This window comes from Ahaetulla prasina, chromosome 3 (genome assembly GCF_028640845.1).
Source record: "Ahaetulla prasina isolate Xishuangbanna chromosome 3, ASM2864084v1, whole genome shotgun sequence".
In the NCBI taxonomy this organism is placed as follows: domain Eukaryota; kingdom Metazoa; phylum Chordata; class Lepidosauria; order Squamata; family Colubridae; genus Ahaetulla; species Ahaetulla prasina.
Window position 1 is genome coordinate 195,477,728 of NC_080541.1, and position 18,990 is coordinate 195,496,717.

An 18,990-nucleotide genomic window follows, 5' to 3' on the forward strand; every position below is an offset into this window, starting at 1 on the left:
CTTCAAATGCATGAATATCATTGGCAGACAAATGGGGGAAAAGCATAGAATAGAGAGGAATTATTAATGGTATTAAAAAATTACAGTGAAATACAAGGAGGAAAACTGAGTCTGGAAGAATTTTGAGCAAACACAAATAATAATTGAGTGCCAACAGCTGTCACTAGCAGAATGGCATAGAAAACTATATGTATTGTCCCAAAGTCAAGGCATATATGTTAAAATAATATTTGAATTCTATATGATAGAAGCATAATTACTTACACTCAACAAGGTTTGGGACCCAAATGTCCCTTTCCAGTTCTCGGAGTCTACAAAAGCTCTTTTTCCATCTCAAACTCCAATAGCCAATTGCCAGATATTTGAAATTATCAAAGCATCATGGTTTTTCAAAGATATTTCCATATGAATTCCACCTTCCCAGGGAAAGAGTCCAAAGAGCTGCTTAGTGGAAAAATTGACATCCACAATTCCCTTATTTTACCAAAGAAGATTTTCAGTTTTTAAGAATGGCAATGAAGCTAACAAAATGACCAACAACCCCTTCCCAAGTGTCTTTAACAGCCCTTGAGGAAGGAAGCCCAATGTGGCAGTGCATGGTGACATACAGAAGAGTCTGCGAGCTAAAGAAAGATTTCAACTGGTAGCTGGATTGTTTATCTTCGGATCAGTAGGATGAGCAATAGATCAGCCGGTCAGTCCCTATATTTCTCCATCACTGGGATACACAGCTACCATCAAGCTTGAGAGCTAATTTCAGCAGTCTCAGCACTGAGATTACACTTGCTGCTTCCAATTGCTTTAAGAGCTTTGAACACAGGAGGACCAAATGTAATTTATTTGCTGGCATAGCTATTGATGAGGGCACAGGAGCTGGAGATACAATAAGGAGAAAGAGCTGAGAATGCATGGATATAGAAGTAATGTACAAGTGAAAGTCATAAGGGATCAAGAATGGAGAGTCAGAGCCAGCTGGGGAAGAAATATAATAATAAATGAGCCAACAATTTGCTGTACAAGGCAGCCTTATACTTTTAATTAAATAGTATGGCCACATATTACAGGCTTAATATATTGATTTTTACAAGCTTAAGTTTAAATAAGTAGGGTTATAAAATCCAATGCTGGTCAAGACAATTGATGGATAAGGATAAAACTTTTCTAATACAGATCCTCTGTTTCTGGTAAAATCCCCAATACTGAAATCTCCTAATTGCTTGCTGAGTCTATTTATTCAGGTATTTATTCAGAACTGTTGGATATTCTGGGATTTCCAAATAAAAAAAGGAGAAGTGGTACAGCAATCCAGATCTGTAATGTTATGTGGAAATGATCTTAGGATCTGTAATGGTATGGGAGGGAGAGATGCAGACCATATGGAATAAAATATAGCAGGAGGGAAGGAAATATAGCAGGAGGGAAGGAAATATTTCCGAAGAGACCCTTACTAGTTTTCTAGAAAATAAAAGGAGGAGACAAGTCTTGCAAGATTCTGTTAATATATTGAAGGTAGAGCTAGTAGTTCTTGTCTGAATTACTTCATAGGGCTAACAAAATCACAGGGCACTGTGCTTTCATTCATATCATTGATATACAACGATTAGGGGCTGTGGTGGCACAGTGGTTAAAATACAGTATTGCAGGCTAACAATTGCCAGCAGTTTGATTCTCACCAACTCAGGGTTGACCCAGCCTTCCATTCTTCTGCGGTCGGTAAAATGAGAACCCAGATTGTTGGGGCCAATAATAGGCTGACTCTGTAATCACTTAAAGAGGTCTGTAAAGCACTCTAAAGCAGTATATAAGTCTAAGTGCTATTGCTATTGCTAAGTACTATTACATATACAGTTTAGTTCAGAGGGCTGGTTTTGGAATCAAGATAACACTGAAGACATTTTATTTGTCCCATTTAAATTAACTATTTATCAAGAAGGTTATTTTGCACAACTTAACTTAATAAATGTAACCATTTTTTGTAACTTCCGTTTCAACATCAAGCTATACACAGAATCTGAATAGATCATAGTATAAATACACAAAAACACATAGTAGTGATCAATTCTGAATATAACAAGAGATTATGATCTTAAAGAAACCATACCCCAATATATATTGCCTTGTTATTATTATGACTACTGTTATTCAGGGGTTAATTGTTTTATAATAATGTTTCAGACAGAGAATTGCAATTAAGTTTATTTAATGTTACTGTGCTTCAGAAGAGCTCCTGATCCTGGGAGGATTGTAATGCCTTACAGCCTGTTTAATTTATTAGTGCTAAAATACCCAAATATCTGTAAACCCAACCAAGTATTGAAGATATTAATACTGGAAGTTGCATGTCCGTGTCTATTCATTATTTTATTATCATATGTTGCAGGTAAATAGTTACAAATGTTCATAGTTACAGATGTATAAGAGGACCTTCATTTCTGAAGAAATTGAAAGTTGAACTCATTAAGAATTCAATCACCATCAGCTTTGGGACAACGAACCCAGGGTTATCCTGAAATGAAATACGTCTTGCATTTCACATTCTAAATATTTTCTATATATGTCTGATGAGCCATGCCTAACTAGCAAAACTGCTAGATTGATGTTTTTTCCCCTTTAATTATGTATTAGTAATAATTGTGATTATTAAAGAAGATAGGTATAGCAGCACGGTAGCGCAGTGGTTAGAATGCAGTACTGCAGGCTACTTCTGCTGATCACCAGCAATTTGGCAGTTCAACTCTCACCAGACTCAAGGTTGACTCAGCCTTCCATCCTTCCGAGGTGGGTAAAATAAGGACTCAGATTGTTGTGGGCAATATGCTGACTCTATAAACCGCTTAAAGAGGGCTGTAAAGCACTGTAAAGCAATATATAGTGCTATTGCTATTGAAAATAGAATAGACACAGGGAATACAATAAAGAAGAAAGGACAACATTTTCAGGAATATAGAATTGTTAAGAGAAAGCTTTAACTATAAAAAAGTGCCAAATTATTTAGATTTTATTGTTCTTCTAGATTTTCTTCAGCTATCTTTAAAAAAAAGGTTCTAATATTCATGCTTCAGATTTAATGCTAGGAAGAGACTAGCCATCACATAAAGAATAAGAATAGAGCTACCATATTTGAATAGCATGCTCCAGTCCAGATGACCACAAATGACCAAAACAAAAAGTTCTCTGTATCTCTTTGCTGCCTAATGGTCATGTATATTTCTGCAACCTGAGCATGTTAGTCCTAATAATGAGAAACTAAAAGGAAAGTAATACAAAATCTTCCCATCAAGAGATGGGCTTCAGCAGGTTCTGACCAGTTCTAGAGAACGAGTAGTGGAAATTTTGAGTAATTCAGAGAACTGGTAAATACCACCTCTGACTGGCCTCATCTATTCTCTGCCTCCCGAGTCCCAGCTGATCAGAGGGAAATGAGGATTTTCCAGTAACCTTCCACTGGAGTGGGGAAGAAATGGAGATTTTACAGTATCCTTCCCCTGTCATGCCCACCAAGCCACGCCCACCAAGCCACACCCACAGAACCAGTAGTAAATTGTTTTGAAACTTACCACTGCTTCCCATGTTTGTCTCTGGTGTGTCTTATTTGTTTTTACTCAGCAGCTTCTTTGCTTAATGACTAAGTCAGCCTTCACTCATCTGATACCCTTTCAGTGTGTTAGATGGCAATTCTCATTATCCCCAGTCAGCAATTGGGGCTTAGTGCCTGGTACTTCCGGAGGAAGCCAAAAGGGGAAACTGATAAAAATGGTCTCTTCTGTCCCATTTCAAACTCCCACTTTACTGATTTTCTTTCAAATATTTGTCTATCTTGGTGTTATTCTCCGTATGCAAAAATATAAGCTCATTTAAGTAAATAAGAGAACATATCTGTGTGTTGTGTCTGTGCCCCCTGAGCCGGCCCTCCTGCCAGAAAGTGACTTGGAGCTGGGCCTGCTGCCAGAAAGTGATTTGGAAAGTGAGGGGGAAGGGCCATCAGGACTTACCTCGGGAGCACCGGCTTCCCTGGCTCAGCTCCAGGAGCCAGAAGCAGGCCAGGTGGAAGAAATAACGATGCCTCCGTCCCCTGACTCTTTTCACCCCCAAGCCACGCCTTCAGACCCAGCTGACGGCAATCAGGCTTGGTTGGACCCTAGGTTTCGTAGGCAGGAGAGGAGGGAACAACAGAAGAAAGGGTTGGGCAGGCCTAGGAAGTGCTGAGTCATGGAGCCACACCCCACAGGATATAAAAGGCAGCGAGAGCTGCTGTGTCTCTTTGTAACAGGCAAATCCATTGATTGACTAAGAGCTGAAGTTTGTTCCTGGGTGACTCACCAGCGTCGTGGAAGATAATGGAGGCTCTTGGCAGACGCTGGCTATTCTGCTGCCAGAGCTGATAGTGCCGGCTAATTAAGCCATCACTCAGAAGGAGGCGAAGGAGGACAGAACATTTGTTATAAAGACCCACGATGAAAAGCCAAAAGTATGAAGATAATCTCTTTTTAAAAACTTTAGCAAGTCTACTATTGCTTAATGTTCTTTATTGACTTATCATTTCGGTTCTTGATAGTTTTTTTTAACGTTGCAATGTTTTACTTTTTGGAATGTAGTTAGTGTGCATAAGGAGGAAGTCTAGATCTGTTCCATGTGGATTTTTTCCCTTTCCTCCGTTTACGCAGACACTAAGCAGTGAAGAAGATTTATCATGTCTATAAGGTTTGAAACCTAGATTTTTCACGGTTCCAGCCCTATCTCACATTTTTTAAAAAGAATTAGTACATTTAGAATACTTTTATAACACATTAAGAATGACAACAGTTATGTGCATTTGCACTCAAAAGATCGTTTTATTTGAGTTGCTCCAACTCCATTCTCAGCTGGGAATGTGCAGCGTTGAAGGAAGCAAAATAAACCTGAAACATGGTAATAGGCACTGGCCTGGCCTGGCCTTGGGGAGAGGATTAAGTTGCTTTTCCACCTCTCTTGCACCGAGATCCAAAACTATAGTATATCTCATCTATGGTAATTATCTTTGAAATCAGTATAGCTGCTAGCTTTATACATGTTTTTTCCCCCTCTAAGTATATATCAGAATAACTGATTGTGAGAATAAGTCCTCCATGTGATTTTTAAGCCTGAAATAGGCATCATGCTGCTCTATTTTAATTACATTCTACTAAAGTGTAGTGCACATTTGGGAATATTGCTCAAAATGAACAGTTATTATTAACAACAACAACAAACCTACTACTTTTCAGATGTGTTATGTGTTAGAGTTTGCAGCAATCCAACCAGCACACAAGTAAATAATTCAGCAGGATTTATGTATAAAAGAAACTTCTTTATATCTATATCTATATCTCTCTCTATATGAAAGCGAAATACCATTCATGCATCATCACAACATCTCCAGAACTGTAAAGCCTACAAACTTGAAATTTGCCACGTATGTTCCTCTTGGCTTCTAGGTTCTCACTAAGAAAGGATTTTTCAAAATGACCATCAGAGCAGTAGTATTTCCTATATTATTATTAACACCCTCTGATGCTAAGGAGTTCTACTCCTTCTCCCCACCTGAAAAGAAATCTGTTCCAAATGCAAAGGATTTGCACAAGCAGAGGAGAGGAGTTTCAGTTTTACTTTCACAGCAGCAAGCAGGGGATAGGATAGGGGTGGCTTCTGTGGGGCAAGGCTGAGGGAGCGAAGGGGAGAGGAGAGGCCGATCATAACTACTCATTAATTTTTAAGCTATGTCAATTTATCAAGCCTGATCAGATAGTTTTGTAGCAGAGCATGGGTATTCAGCTAGTACAGTAATATAAAGCATGATGTATGTATACAATACCCATGCAGCAGAAGCCAGAACCAGAACACAGAACAACAGAAGCAATAATGCAAGGACAAACCAACTCATATATACATATACATACATACTGTTAAACTAACCCACTCCCAGGCTCCGAGCTGTCTGACATGGCTCTCAGTCACCAAACAGTTCCCATTGGCTGACTTGCTGTTATTGCTATCCCAGCTCATAATTACACTGACATTATGTTCCTTATTTTAGCTGTCAGAGAATTACAATTTAACCTATATATAGAAAACATATGCTCTCTGGGCTGGTATGAGACTCAATATTTTCCTTTGGAAATATTATTTTTAGAATGAGTGCCAACCTCTATCTCAGTTTTATCAAAAGCATAAAACATCTAGTGGAACAAATATGACAACAAACAACAAAAATAATGTATTTTGATTCATAGGAATGACTGGATATTTATTTAGATAATGTAAAAAGAAAGGTTTTAAGGGAGTACCCAATTTGTTACCTGAAGTTAAAGGTTTGGCAAAGATTGAGGACACAACTCTTCCACACAAACTTGTTTTAGTACAGATTGTAGAAAAATCATAATTAGAGCAAAAACCCCAAAACTGCAAACCATCTCTGTCTCTCTTTATCCATCCATCCATCCATCCATCCATCCATCCATCCATCCATCCATCCACTAAAATTTCCTCCTCCCACCACACCTATGTATCCTAACGGACTGAGAGCCGGTTGGCACCTGTGTGATGGACTTGTCAGATCATAGTTTCTTTGCTTGTGATATGGCCAATTCTAGCCTTCATGCCTGGAAAAAGTATTTGGGATGTAGGCTTTAGATGACACTTCTAAAGTAGTTCCCATGCCCTGGCACACAATTTTCTATAAACTTGATATAGCACTATCTGTATTATTCAAATGTGTTTTTGGCCTGAATTCTTTATGGATATTCATCTTGGGATGTATTATATTACAACAATTGATAGTTTATTTATTTATTGCTTTGTGTTCATCCCTCAGATTACCAACTGGGAAAATGTTGTAAAATCAATCAATAAATTAAAACACATTCTTAATACAACAAAACTAGGGTTAAAAATCTGAAAGGAACAATTTCTATTATATGAATAAAAACATATCCATAGATTGGAATCAGGCATATCAATATTTCTTTCCATTAAGTTGCCACATAACCTATACTGGCTGAATTTTACAGACTGCATGAAGTTGTAGTATTTGTTTTGTTTTGTTTAGCATGATGTGTGAATGATTTGATTTGGTAAAACTTGATTTGTGGCTTAAGATCATTATGTCTTATTTTTACAAACCACAGTTCAAATAAAAGATTAGTTAGCATAACGTGTGTGTATGAATTCAGACATTATATCTTAACAGCCTCTACTCCATTTGCTTCACAGATGTTCTGTTGATAATGAACAAAAATGTCTTAATGGATTACCAAGAAACAATTGCTCCATGGGCAGTGGAAAGCCAGTGACCGATCTCTTTTGTTCCTCTAAGCCAACAGATCATGGCAAGTTTCATATTTATTTCTGGTGGTCCATTCCCCCCCTCCATTCGCGTTTCTTGTCCTTGGTGCTCTCTGAACTTGGTAGTTTCCTTGCATACATTTAATTACCTGGCTAGGTATTATTATCAGTGTTATTATCAACATTTCTTGTTCTCTATTGTTGTGTTTGTCTTTCTCAACATACCGATATGACACATTTATTTTTTTTCAAAGTTAATTTTTCTGCCAAATTGGAGTGCCATAATCCTGGATCTCAATGCAATTGAGTAGATTGTCTGCAAAATGCTCAACTATGTTAATCAATTTAGAACTGCTTATTCAGGCAGATAAAATGTGCAAATGGTATAATCACTAATGAATATAAACCATCCTCAACTTGGTGATGAAGTCCAGATGAGTGGGACTTTTTCCCCATCATCCCAGTTTATTTATTTATTTATTTATTTATTTTATTTATTTATTTATTTATTTATTTATTTATTTATTTATTTATTTATTATTTATTTATTTAGATTTTTATACCTCCCTTCTCCTGAAGGACAGGGTGGTTTACAGCCAGATTAAAAACAGTACAATATACAAATTAAAACAAAAGTTAAAATAACATATTCTATAAATGGCCGAAAATTTAAAACCGTCAAATTTGACCCATAAAATTCATAAAAATACCCCAATTAAAATTATTAAAATTCAAAAAGTTTAAAAAATTAAGCCAGTCCCACTTGGATAAACAAATGCGTTTTCAATTCATGGCGAAAGGTCCGAAGGTCAGGTAATTGATGCAAACCAGGGGGAAGTTCGTTCCAGAGGGTAGGTGCTCCAACAGAGAAGGCCCTTCCCCTGGGGGCCGCCAGCTGACATTGCTTGGCAGACGGCACCCTGAGAAGACCCTCTCTGTGTGAGCGTACGGGTCGGTGGGAGGCATAAGGTAACAGCAGGCGGTCCCGTAAGTACCCGGGCCCTAAGCCATGGAGCGCTTTAAAGATGGTAACCAACACCTTGAAGCGCACCCGTAAGACCACAGGTAGCCAGTGCAGACTGCGCAGGAGCGGTGTTACATGGGAGCAACGTGTGGCTCCCTCAATCACCCGTGCAGCTGCATTCTGAACTAACTGAAGCCTCTGAGTGCACTTCAGGGGTAGCCCCATGTAGAGAGCATTGCAATAATCCAGACGAGAAGTGACAAGAGCGTGAGTGACCGTGCATAAGGCATCCCGGTCAAGGAAGGGGCGCAACTGGCGAACCAGGCGGACCTGGTAAAAAGCTCTCCTGGAGACGGCCGCCAGGTGATCTTCAAACGACAGCCGTCCATCCAGGAGAACGCCCAAGTTGCGCACCCTTTCTGTTGGGGCCAATGACTCGCCCCCAACAGTCAGCTGCGGTTGCAGCTGACTGTACTGGGGTGCCGGCATCCACAGCCACTCTGTCTTGGAGGGATTGAGCTTGAGTTTGTTTCTCCCCATCCAGACCCATATGGCTTCCAGGCACCGGGATAGCACTTTGACAGCTTCGTTGGGGTGGCCCGGGGTGGAAAAGTACAGCTGCGTATCGTCAGTGTACAGCTGGTAACTCACCCCAAAGCCACTGATGACCTCGCCCAATGGCTTCATATAGATGTTGAACAGGAGAGGCGAGAGAATCGACCCCTGAGGCACCCCACAAGTAAGGCGCCTCGCGGTCGATCTCTGCCCTCCTGTCAACACCGTCTGCGAGCGGTCAGAGAGATAGGAGGAGAACCACCGATAAACCGTGCCTCCCGCTCCCAAACTCTCCAACCGGTGCAGCAGGATACCATGGTCGATGGTATCAAAAGCCACTGAGAGATCTAACAGGACCAGGGCAGAGGAACAACCCCTATCCCTGGCCCTCCAGAGGTCATCCACCAACGCGACCAAAGCTGTCTCCGTACTATATCCGGACCGGAAGCCGGACTGGAATGGGTCTAGATAGACAGCTTCATCCAGGTACCGGGGAAGCTGCCATGCCACCACACTTACACCACAGTTAGCTTAGCTAATAGAAGCCCAATGAAAAATTGGTCCAAACAACACAGCTATTTATATTTTAAGTAAATTCAGTGATGGACCCATTAGTCATATGTAATGCCAAAGATGTAGGATTTTATTTTGAATCTTTACATAAATGTGCTGAATCAGAATAGTTTTCTTGGTTGCAAACAGTGAAGAGTTGTTAATTTTTACAGCTATGAACAATTGATGTTGCATGCAAGCTGCACATAGGCTCAGATTAACTCAAGTTCAAATGGAAGGAGTATGCCACCTCTTTCATGTTTGAAGGAAAGTGGTAGGCCAAGGAGGGAGAGGGAGGCAGGGAAGGAAGGAGGGAGGGAGCGATGAAGAGGGAGAGAAAGAGAGAGAGAGAGAGTGGGAGGGAGGGAGGGAGAGCGCTATTTCCCCTGGAATGATAGGTATCATCTTTACTATGAGGGAACTCATCCACCAATCCATTCATTCATTATGGAAACAAGATTTACTTTACAAAGATGGGCTAACATGAAAGTAATACTGGCTCTTTAGATTTAATGATAACACTCTTAAAGTTTACAACATAGCCCTACTATGACTTCAACAGCATAATATGAATCAGTTCATGTCCCTATTCTTGTCCAGGGATATTTCTTCTTCTCCATACTGAAATCATGTAGAAAACCCTTCTTCCAATTTTTTCAGGTGCAGTGGGCACATGAAAATAACTATTGATTGTTGTTAGTTTGGCTTGCATTTCTATATGCACAAAGGAAAAAAAAAAGTCACAGCTTAGCTCTGTACCTCTTTGATACTCACTTCTAATCCATTTGATATTCGGCCATGCCCTTACAGAGCATATTTGCAACAACTGGCACAGAAAGATTATCATTGTACCTGCTGCAGTTGTACTTATCAGCATGAGTAGCAATTATTGGCACCTGAAGATTTGCAAAGAAAATCATTCAAGCCCCCTGAAATGTCAGAGACAATGAGAAATGGATGTTGGAAAACATATAATTCCTCTTTCCTCGGGATTCTTCTCTTTGAAGGCTGAGAAGTTTTGTTATGAATTATGTGTAATGAACTCACCTTCCTGTAGCATATAACCATGATATTTCTATTGATGAATTGCATGCAGAAAAAAATATTTTGCATGTTCTCATTCAATGTGGTGAAAAACTTCCAATTTAAAGAATTATGGAGAAATTATCATAGAGGGGTTGTGATAAATTTTGCATTTAAGTAATTTTTCAGGGCTCAGGATCAGGTTGGAAAAGCAATGTGAGATTTCACACATTGACCTAGTTGTGGTAATATTCTTTGGGAAAGGTTTGCATGATAGCAAAATAGCCAGTTTGGTCTAATGCAGGGGTGTCCAAACTTGGCAACGTTAAGCCTTGTGGACTTCAACTCCCAGAATTCAACTGGATTCTGAGAGCATGACTTTTAATCCCATTTTAGCCATGAAATTCAGTTGGATGACCTTTGGCCAATCACTTGATTTCTGCCCAGCCTTGCAAGATTGCTGTGGGGAAAATAGGAGGAAGAAGGAGTATAAGGTATGTTCACAGTCTTGAGTTATTTATAAAAGGAATAAAGGCAGGATATAAATAAAATAATAAAAAATACCCAAAGGTGTAAGGAAACAAAATGAATGGGTGATGGTTGAAGGAACTTGATTTAGCTGGCCTATGATGGAGAAGACTGAGAAGAAACATGATTATACTCTTGTATAAGACCTGAAAGGCTCCAATCTTGGTGTTTGGTGTTAGATCTAATAAGCTTAAATTAGAGGAAAAGAGTTTTCAGCTGAACATTAAGGAAACAACTGCAAATATAAATTAACAATGGAATTAATTATATAAAGAAGTGGTGGGATTTCATTGGAGATCTTCAGACATAGGCTGGACATTACCACTTGATGATAATTCAGTTCAAAAAATTGAGATGCTCAGTTTTTTGAACTGAATAGGCAGGTGGGTAACCTAGCCTATTAAAATCTCTCTACTTGAGAAATATTTACTAAATCAATAAATTGGGAAAAAAAGCCCATGAAATTACTTAGAACAATGTGAAAAGTCAGTGTATGAGCTGTGTAAGATCTTAGTTTGTGTCAGGCCTATGAAGGAATAAAAGCATTTATCGTTGCATAATTTGATACACACATATGAACACACAGATAATTTTATTTCTCAAATTTATTTATTTATTTATTTATTTATTTATTTATTTATTTATTTATTTATTTATTCATTCATTCATTCATTCATTCATTCATTCAAATTTAGAGACCTCCCATCTCACACATAGACCTGATTATTTATTTTCAATTATTATGAAAATAAAACTGCCACTAAATTCCTGCATGCGGATAATTTAATATTGAGATACAATTTATTTTCTCTGTACATTAGGAGTAGGCACTTGATACTTTATGTGAGAACTTTTAACAAACCGTGATCAATTAGTGAAGAATTATATGGGAATTATTAAGCTTAAATGGTCTCTAGAGTATGGTAGAGGACAGGAAGGCCTGGAGGAACGTTGTCCATGGGGTCACGATGGGTCGGACATAACTTCGCAACTAACAACAACAATATATGGGAATTATAATCCAAAGTATCTGGCATAAGGCAATTGAAGTAGATATGATATCATTATGATGCCATTGTAAACTGAAAACATTTCAAGTTTTATCCCAGTGTAACTGTAATTTCCTTTCTTTCTCATACTCTGTATGAAGGAAGTTGTTGGATCCACAGTACAAGTAATCCTCAATTTACAACGGCTCATTTAGTAACTGTTCAAAGTTATTAAATAGAATCTCCATGGTCATGTGATCAAAATTCAGATGCTTGGCAATTGACTCATGTTTATGATGCTTGCTGTATCCCAAGGTCACATGAACTTCTTTTGCGATTTTATGACAAGCAAAGTCAACTGGGAAGCCAGAATCAATTGACAACTCTATTGCTAACTTAACAACTGCAGTGATTCACTTAACAACTGTGGCAAGAAAGGTCATAAAATGAGGCAAAACTCACTTAACAAATGTCCCACTTAACAACAGAACCTTTAGGCTCAATTGTAGTCAGAAACTGAGGACTACCTGCAGTCTTCAGTGCAAGACTCAAGAAATAGCCAACTTAATCTGGATCCCTTTGTTTCAAGATAAAAGTCTCACTTCCCTTCCAAAATGAAGAAAACTAAATAATACTTAACTTTAGAAATGAATATTAAACCACCTAAGTAAACCATGGAAACCAAGACAATTTCCTGTTTTTTCTTCCACTTTAAGCACTGATCATTTACTGGTTTCGCAGTTTACCACAGTATAATCCCAAAATAAATAAGCCTTCCTAAATTCATGCAAATCTGAATGTAGATCCTCTAGAAGCTGGTAGAGTTTATACCAGTTGCACCTCATGAGAATAAATCATCACAGAATATTACAGATATTATTATGCTTAAGCCAGGACTTTTGGGACGTTTCAGGAGATCAGTTAATTACAGCAGGGTTAGCAGGGCTATAATATTATTAGCAGACAGTGAAATTCTGTGTATTCCCAATAGTATAAACTAACGTGTCTTTTTTTTTTTTTTTTGCAGGTAATGCATTTCTATAAATTGAATCCTTATGCTATACATTTGGCGATAATAGACATATTTAGCAGTTAAGTTATTGATGACTAATGAATTAATGTGGAAACATCACAAATTATAAATATTACATGGTACACACAATATTTTTAACTTTGCATAATTTAACTTTACACAATTACATATTAATTGTATATGATATGCAAAAGCCTAAATGATTATATTACAGCTTGAAAAAGACACTTGTTTGAATGCTAATTATCGGATTATTCCATAGGTTGGTACCATGTGAATTCTTCGGATTTCAGTATAAGGAGAGTGTGGAATAATAGAACTATGCAAAGCTTCTATTGGAAGTTTGGAATTGGAGATTATTCACTTCATTGATTAGGCTTTCCTGGTCTTTTATTGGCCTCTCATCATGTAGTGCAGGGGCATCAAACTCAAGGCCTTAAATCTGGACAGGAAATAGCAAAGGATTAGCCCAAGGTGCTTCTGGCAGCCAAAAAGGGGCACGGGGCGTTTATTCCCCATACCCCATTTTGGCTGGCAGAGTGCTGCAGCAGGCGGTCCAGATAAAAAATTCCAAGCCAAAAAAATACAGGCCAAAAATGGGGTGTGTGGGCCCGCATGCGGTCCCCCCACACCCTGTTTTGGATGGCAGGGTGCTGCAGGAGGCCTTCCATCCTGTATTTCCCCCACCACCCATCCCGGGGAGAACTACAATGCTGATCCAGCCTTGAAGAAATCCAGTTTGACACCCCTGATGCATGTGCAGAAGCACCTCATCTCAAAAGCAAAGCAGTTGTTCAAGAAGCCTTGTCCCTATCCTGATGCTTTATGAGATGTTATGTGCCATATCCAATGGTTTGCTGTGAGGATCAAAGCAGATGGCATGAACCTAAGAGCTGAGGTAGACTATGCCTCTTTTGCCAAACTGCCAAACAATCTAGGTGAGCAGCAGGTAACATACAAATATGTCAAACTTTTAAAGATCATTGTCTTTCTAGGTGCTTTTTTCTCAGACATAATAAGAAAGCCTTCCAGCTTAAAATGGCAGCTTTTCACCATGCAGAGCTTAGTTTCCCTTAAGGAAGGGAAAAAAAACCCATTCCTTTCATGCTATGAAATGTTAACTCTAATATCTGTACCCTCTGTCCTGGTTTCCATGGAGATTTAGCAAAAGTATATGATCTACCTGGCATTCAGAAAGAGGTCAGTGAAAGAAGAAGGGTATATTTATAGAAATGACACTGACTTGGTCAGCCAGCATGATGTTTGGCTTGGTTTGTCCTCATGAAGGTCGTGTTTTTATTCTCATTCCGTTTATCCTCACTTATTTCTCATATTAGATCTTCTGGTGATTGCTGACTGTTACTGCTTTGACTGAGCACAGAAAGTAAGGCCCCATACTGATTTGAAATCTAGTAGCAAGGCAATAATAGCTTATATATGACTGTCATTCCATCAGCCTGTCTTGCATCCTGTTGAGAAGCATGGGTATAGGTGGAAGTAGACCATTTAATGAATATTTAAATTAAGTTTTAAGAATGGACTGTCCCCTGGAGGCCTAATTTAGTCTCTAAGTGTTAAAATGTACATAGTATCATGTCCTGAGATTAGGGAGAGGAATGAAGAATTATGGCTGACTGGAGTGAATAAGGGAGTCTATCAAAGGAAGATGTAGTGCTTAATTTTCTTCAGCAAATATGTGGCTGAACTTTTAAGGGAGTGAAATCTCATTAGCTGTCTGAGGATATACAGCCTGAGTTGTTGCATCATACTTCTGTCATGGGGCATGAGTAGAATAGAGTACATTGCTCATCCAACCTTTGGGAACATAAAGTTGGCTAAATAACTAGGAAAGGAATCATATTTCTGTAATTCTCATAATTACATAATCATAATTTTCACTGTAACATTACCAAAAAAGCATTAAAAGTTGTTAACCTAATCTTGCATAGCTTCTTCTCCAATAATATTGAACTGCAAACCAGGGCATACAAAACTTTTGCTGGACCAATTCTTGAATACAGCTCATCTGTCTGGAACCTGCACTGCATATCGGACATTAATACAATTGAACGAATCCAGAGATATTTCATGAGAAGAGTCTTCCACTCCTCTGCTCACAACAGAATACCTATGCCACCAAGACTTCAAATTTTGGGATTAGACAATTTAGAACTTCGCCATCTTCAGTCAAACCTAAGCATAGCACATAAAATTATCTGCTACAGTGTTCTACCTGTCAATGACTACTTCAGCTTCAACCACAACAATACACGAGCACACAATAAATTCAAAATTGTGGCAAACCATGCTAAACTTGATTGTAGAAAATACGACTTCAATAATAGAGTCATTAATGCCTGGAATGCACTACCTGACTCTGTGGTTTCTTCCCCTAACCCCCAAAACTTTAACCTTAGATTGTTCACTGTTGACCCCATTCCTAAAATGTGTTCTTCTAAAGGGCGTGCATAAGCGCACCAGTGTGCCTACATCTCTGTCCTAATGTTCCCTTTTATGTGTATCCATTTCATGTATTCATAATTATGTTTATACTTATATCTATTACCTATTACATGCTTGACAAAATAAAATAAAATAAATAAATAAATAAAAGAATAATGTTAATTCAAAGAGAAATTCTTTCCTTTACTTCACTCTTCCAAAGATTATTTGAATTGGAGCCACAGGGAAGATGTGAGAATTGAGAATCAGCCCAGTTTGGGAATTCTGCTTTGAGTTAAATAACAAATAAAGTCACTTCCAGCAGAAACAATATTGTGTGGTTCCTATCATTGGCAGCAATGGTAAATCCCACTGAAAGCAAGGCAAAACTTCTAACTCTTGTGTTATGAATAAATGGAGACTGAGCAGCTGTTGTTCTCTATATAGATCATACTTTTTAAGGTACCTGCTAGTTGTCTAAGAATTATAGCATTATTAAACTTGAGATCTTATTATGTAGAAATTAATGAGTGCAATGAAAAGGATCAATTAAAGCAGGTCAAAGCCCCTAACTTCAGCAGGAACAGCCATTTAATTATAAAGGACCATGGTCTGTATATATGTTGAATTTCAGGATGATTTCCTTTTAAAAATGAGACGGCTGCAAATCCTTGGTTTATTTACAAGTAACCACCTCATAACTGCTGATTAGAATGTCAATTGACAGTTCATCGTTACTTTTTAGCCTGGGGACCATAATATGTTATGATATATCATCATTTCTGGGGTATGTGACTTTTGACTCAGTGGTACATGACAAACTTCTTCTAAAACTAAAATCCTATGGCATCTCCGGACCCCTCCATAATTGGATAACAGTGTTCCTGTCAAACAGACAACAAGTGGTCAAAATAGGCAGTGCCCTATCAAATCCCACTCCTGTCAATAGTGGTGTTCCTCAAGGCAGTGTTCTAGGACCAAAACTCTTCATATTATACATTAATGACCTCTGTGACCATATTATAAGTAATTGTGTTCTCTTCGCCGATGATGTTAAACTATTTAACACTACCAACAATGCGGCTATCCTTCAAAAAGACCTTGACTTTGTGTCGGAATGATCAAAAATTTGGCAACTCCAAATCTCAACCAGAAAATGCTCTGTCTTACACATTGGAAAAAAAAATCAGAACACTAAATACAAGCTTGATGGACATTACCTTGTAGATGACCCTCACCCCGTCAAAGACCTTGGAGTTTTCCTATCAAACGATCTAAGTGCCAAAGCCCATTGCAACTACATCGCCAAAAAGGCTTTAAGAGTTGTAAACTTAATCTTGCGTAGCTTCTTCTCCAGAAAGATTACACTACTAACCAGAGCATACAAAACATTTGCTAGACCAATTCTCGAATACAGCTTGCCTGTCTGGAACCCACACCTCATTTCAGACATTAATACAAATTGAGCGTGTCCAGAAATATTTTACAAGAAGAGTTCTCCACTCCTCTGATCACAACAAAATACCTTATGCCACCCGACTTGAAAAACTGGGTTTAGAAAATTAAAACTCCGCCGCCTTCGGCATGACCTGAGTATAACTCATAAAATCATCTGCTACAATGTCCTTCCTGTCGAAGACTACTTGTCTGTGATCTCATCACTATTATCAGGTAGCTGGACTTGTTAAGCAAAATAGACCCCAGAATCAGATTGATTATGATGAGCCATGGTGGCACAGTGGTTAGAGTGCAGTACTGCAGGCTACTTCTTCTGCCTGCTGGCTACTTGCAATTTGGCAGTTTGAATCTCACCAGGCTCAACCTTCCATCCTTCCAAGGTCAGTAAAATAAGAACCCAGATTGTTGGGGGCAATATACTGACTCTGTAAACCTCTTAGAGAGGGCTGTAAAGCACTGAAAAGTGGTATATAATTCTAAGTGCTATTGCTATTACATGGTGACCAGACCTGGAAAAGTTCAGAAAGCCAGTGAAGATGGTGATAGGCATCTGCCATGTCTTGTCTGAATGTCATGCTGTCTCAGTATAAATAGAGTGAATGTTAGGGAAATGGAAAAATCTTGTATTTAAAGCACATGCGGTTGAAGGTTTTGGTTCATGGTGCTCTGTTTATAACTATTGTCTTTTTGCTTAAATTATTGGGTTCTGTCTGCACAATGAAGAAAATAATTCTTCCTTAACTGTCACAGTACATGTAAGGGTTGATTAGTTAATGTCTGTAAGCTATCTGCAAGATGAAAAGTGTTTATTCTTAACATTAAACATAGCAGCAGCTCTGCTTTATTTCAAAGCCTCCAGCTTCCCATCCCTCATGTCAAATAAGGCATTTTTGTGAATTTAAAATAAATCTCCTGCCGACTGCAGATAAACTTTCTGTCTTTCAGATGTTCACTTTGAAAATGGGTGTATGTATATTCAATTTAATGTTGCAATTTTTATGGCCAGTTGTGTTTAGAAGAATGATCACAGGACAGAATTTGAGTAACTTTGGAATATTTGAAGGTAAGGGTAGTGAGGGTGATGATCAGGCCTGCAAGTGGCAGCTACAATTTGTCTCAGCAAGGCAATTTGCACCATAGAGATGTTTCTATTTATATTCTTGACATATTTCATAACTGTCCCATAGCCTGCTCTGACCCTTCTACTAGCTAGCAGAGGCTTCTGTGCAAATCTTGCACAGATGCAAAGTATAAATGCATCTTTATACTTCTCCTCCCCTTAATAAAGTAGCATGAAAGCATTTGTGATATGCATTACTAGATGGCTCTCAGGGAAAATAAATTCTATTTCATATATCACTAGGTATTTTGGCAGGGATGAAGTTGTGGTTTAAACAGACCCTGTATTTTTGGAACATAAACTACAATGTGGTCAAAAGCCATCCCCTGCATCCCCACTTTAGGTTATCAATATCTGAAAGATAAGTTATTTCTATGCGTTTCAGGTTGGAACAGACATCAAAAGAAGGTATATCATTGTTTCTTGCCATGTTGTACAAGATGCTGTACACAGGTTAATGGAAAAATGCATGAATTTGGAGAGATATATAAAGGTCCCTTGGGTATTGAGTCATAAATCCTTATTGCTGGGAAGGCACAGCAGACACAAATAGGCACAGCTGCTTTACATACAAATGAGTACTTCCTTATTCATTTATTTATTTATCAACAAGTACAAGGAAACAAGTAACAGTATAGACATAGACAAGGACACATGAAAAAAATTGCCACAAATAAAAGGATATAAATAGGCAAAACATAGGCATAAACACATAGAATGATTACATATGAATGAGAACACTAGGACAGGGACGGTAGGCATACTGGTGTGCTTATGCACGCCCCCTTAGGGACTTCTTAAGAAACATGAAAGGTTCACGGTATATAATTTAAGGTAAAAGGTATGGGGATTAGCGATACTAACAACAGGATCAGGTAGAGTGTTCCAGACATTTACTACTCTATTGCAGAAGTCATATTTCCTACAATCAAGATTAGAGTGAATTACATTGAGTTTGAATCTATTGAATCTATTGATATTGTGTTTATTACAGTTCAAATTAACTGCAGCCTGTTATTAACACACA

General features: G+C 38.4%; 1 pseudogene; it reads right to left on the minus strand.

The window, feature by feature from the left end:
- Window positions 1-715: 715 nt before the first annotated feature.
- LOC131195066 (uncharacterized protein K02A2.6-like) overlaps window positions 716-18,990 on the minus strand; it is an 86,812-nt pseudogene continuing 68,537 nt past the window's right edge.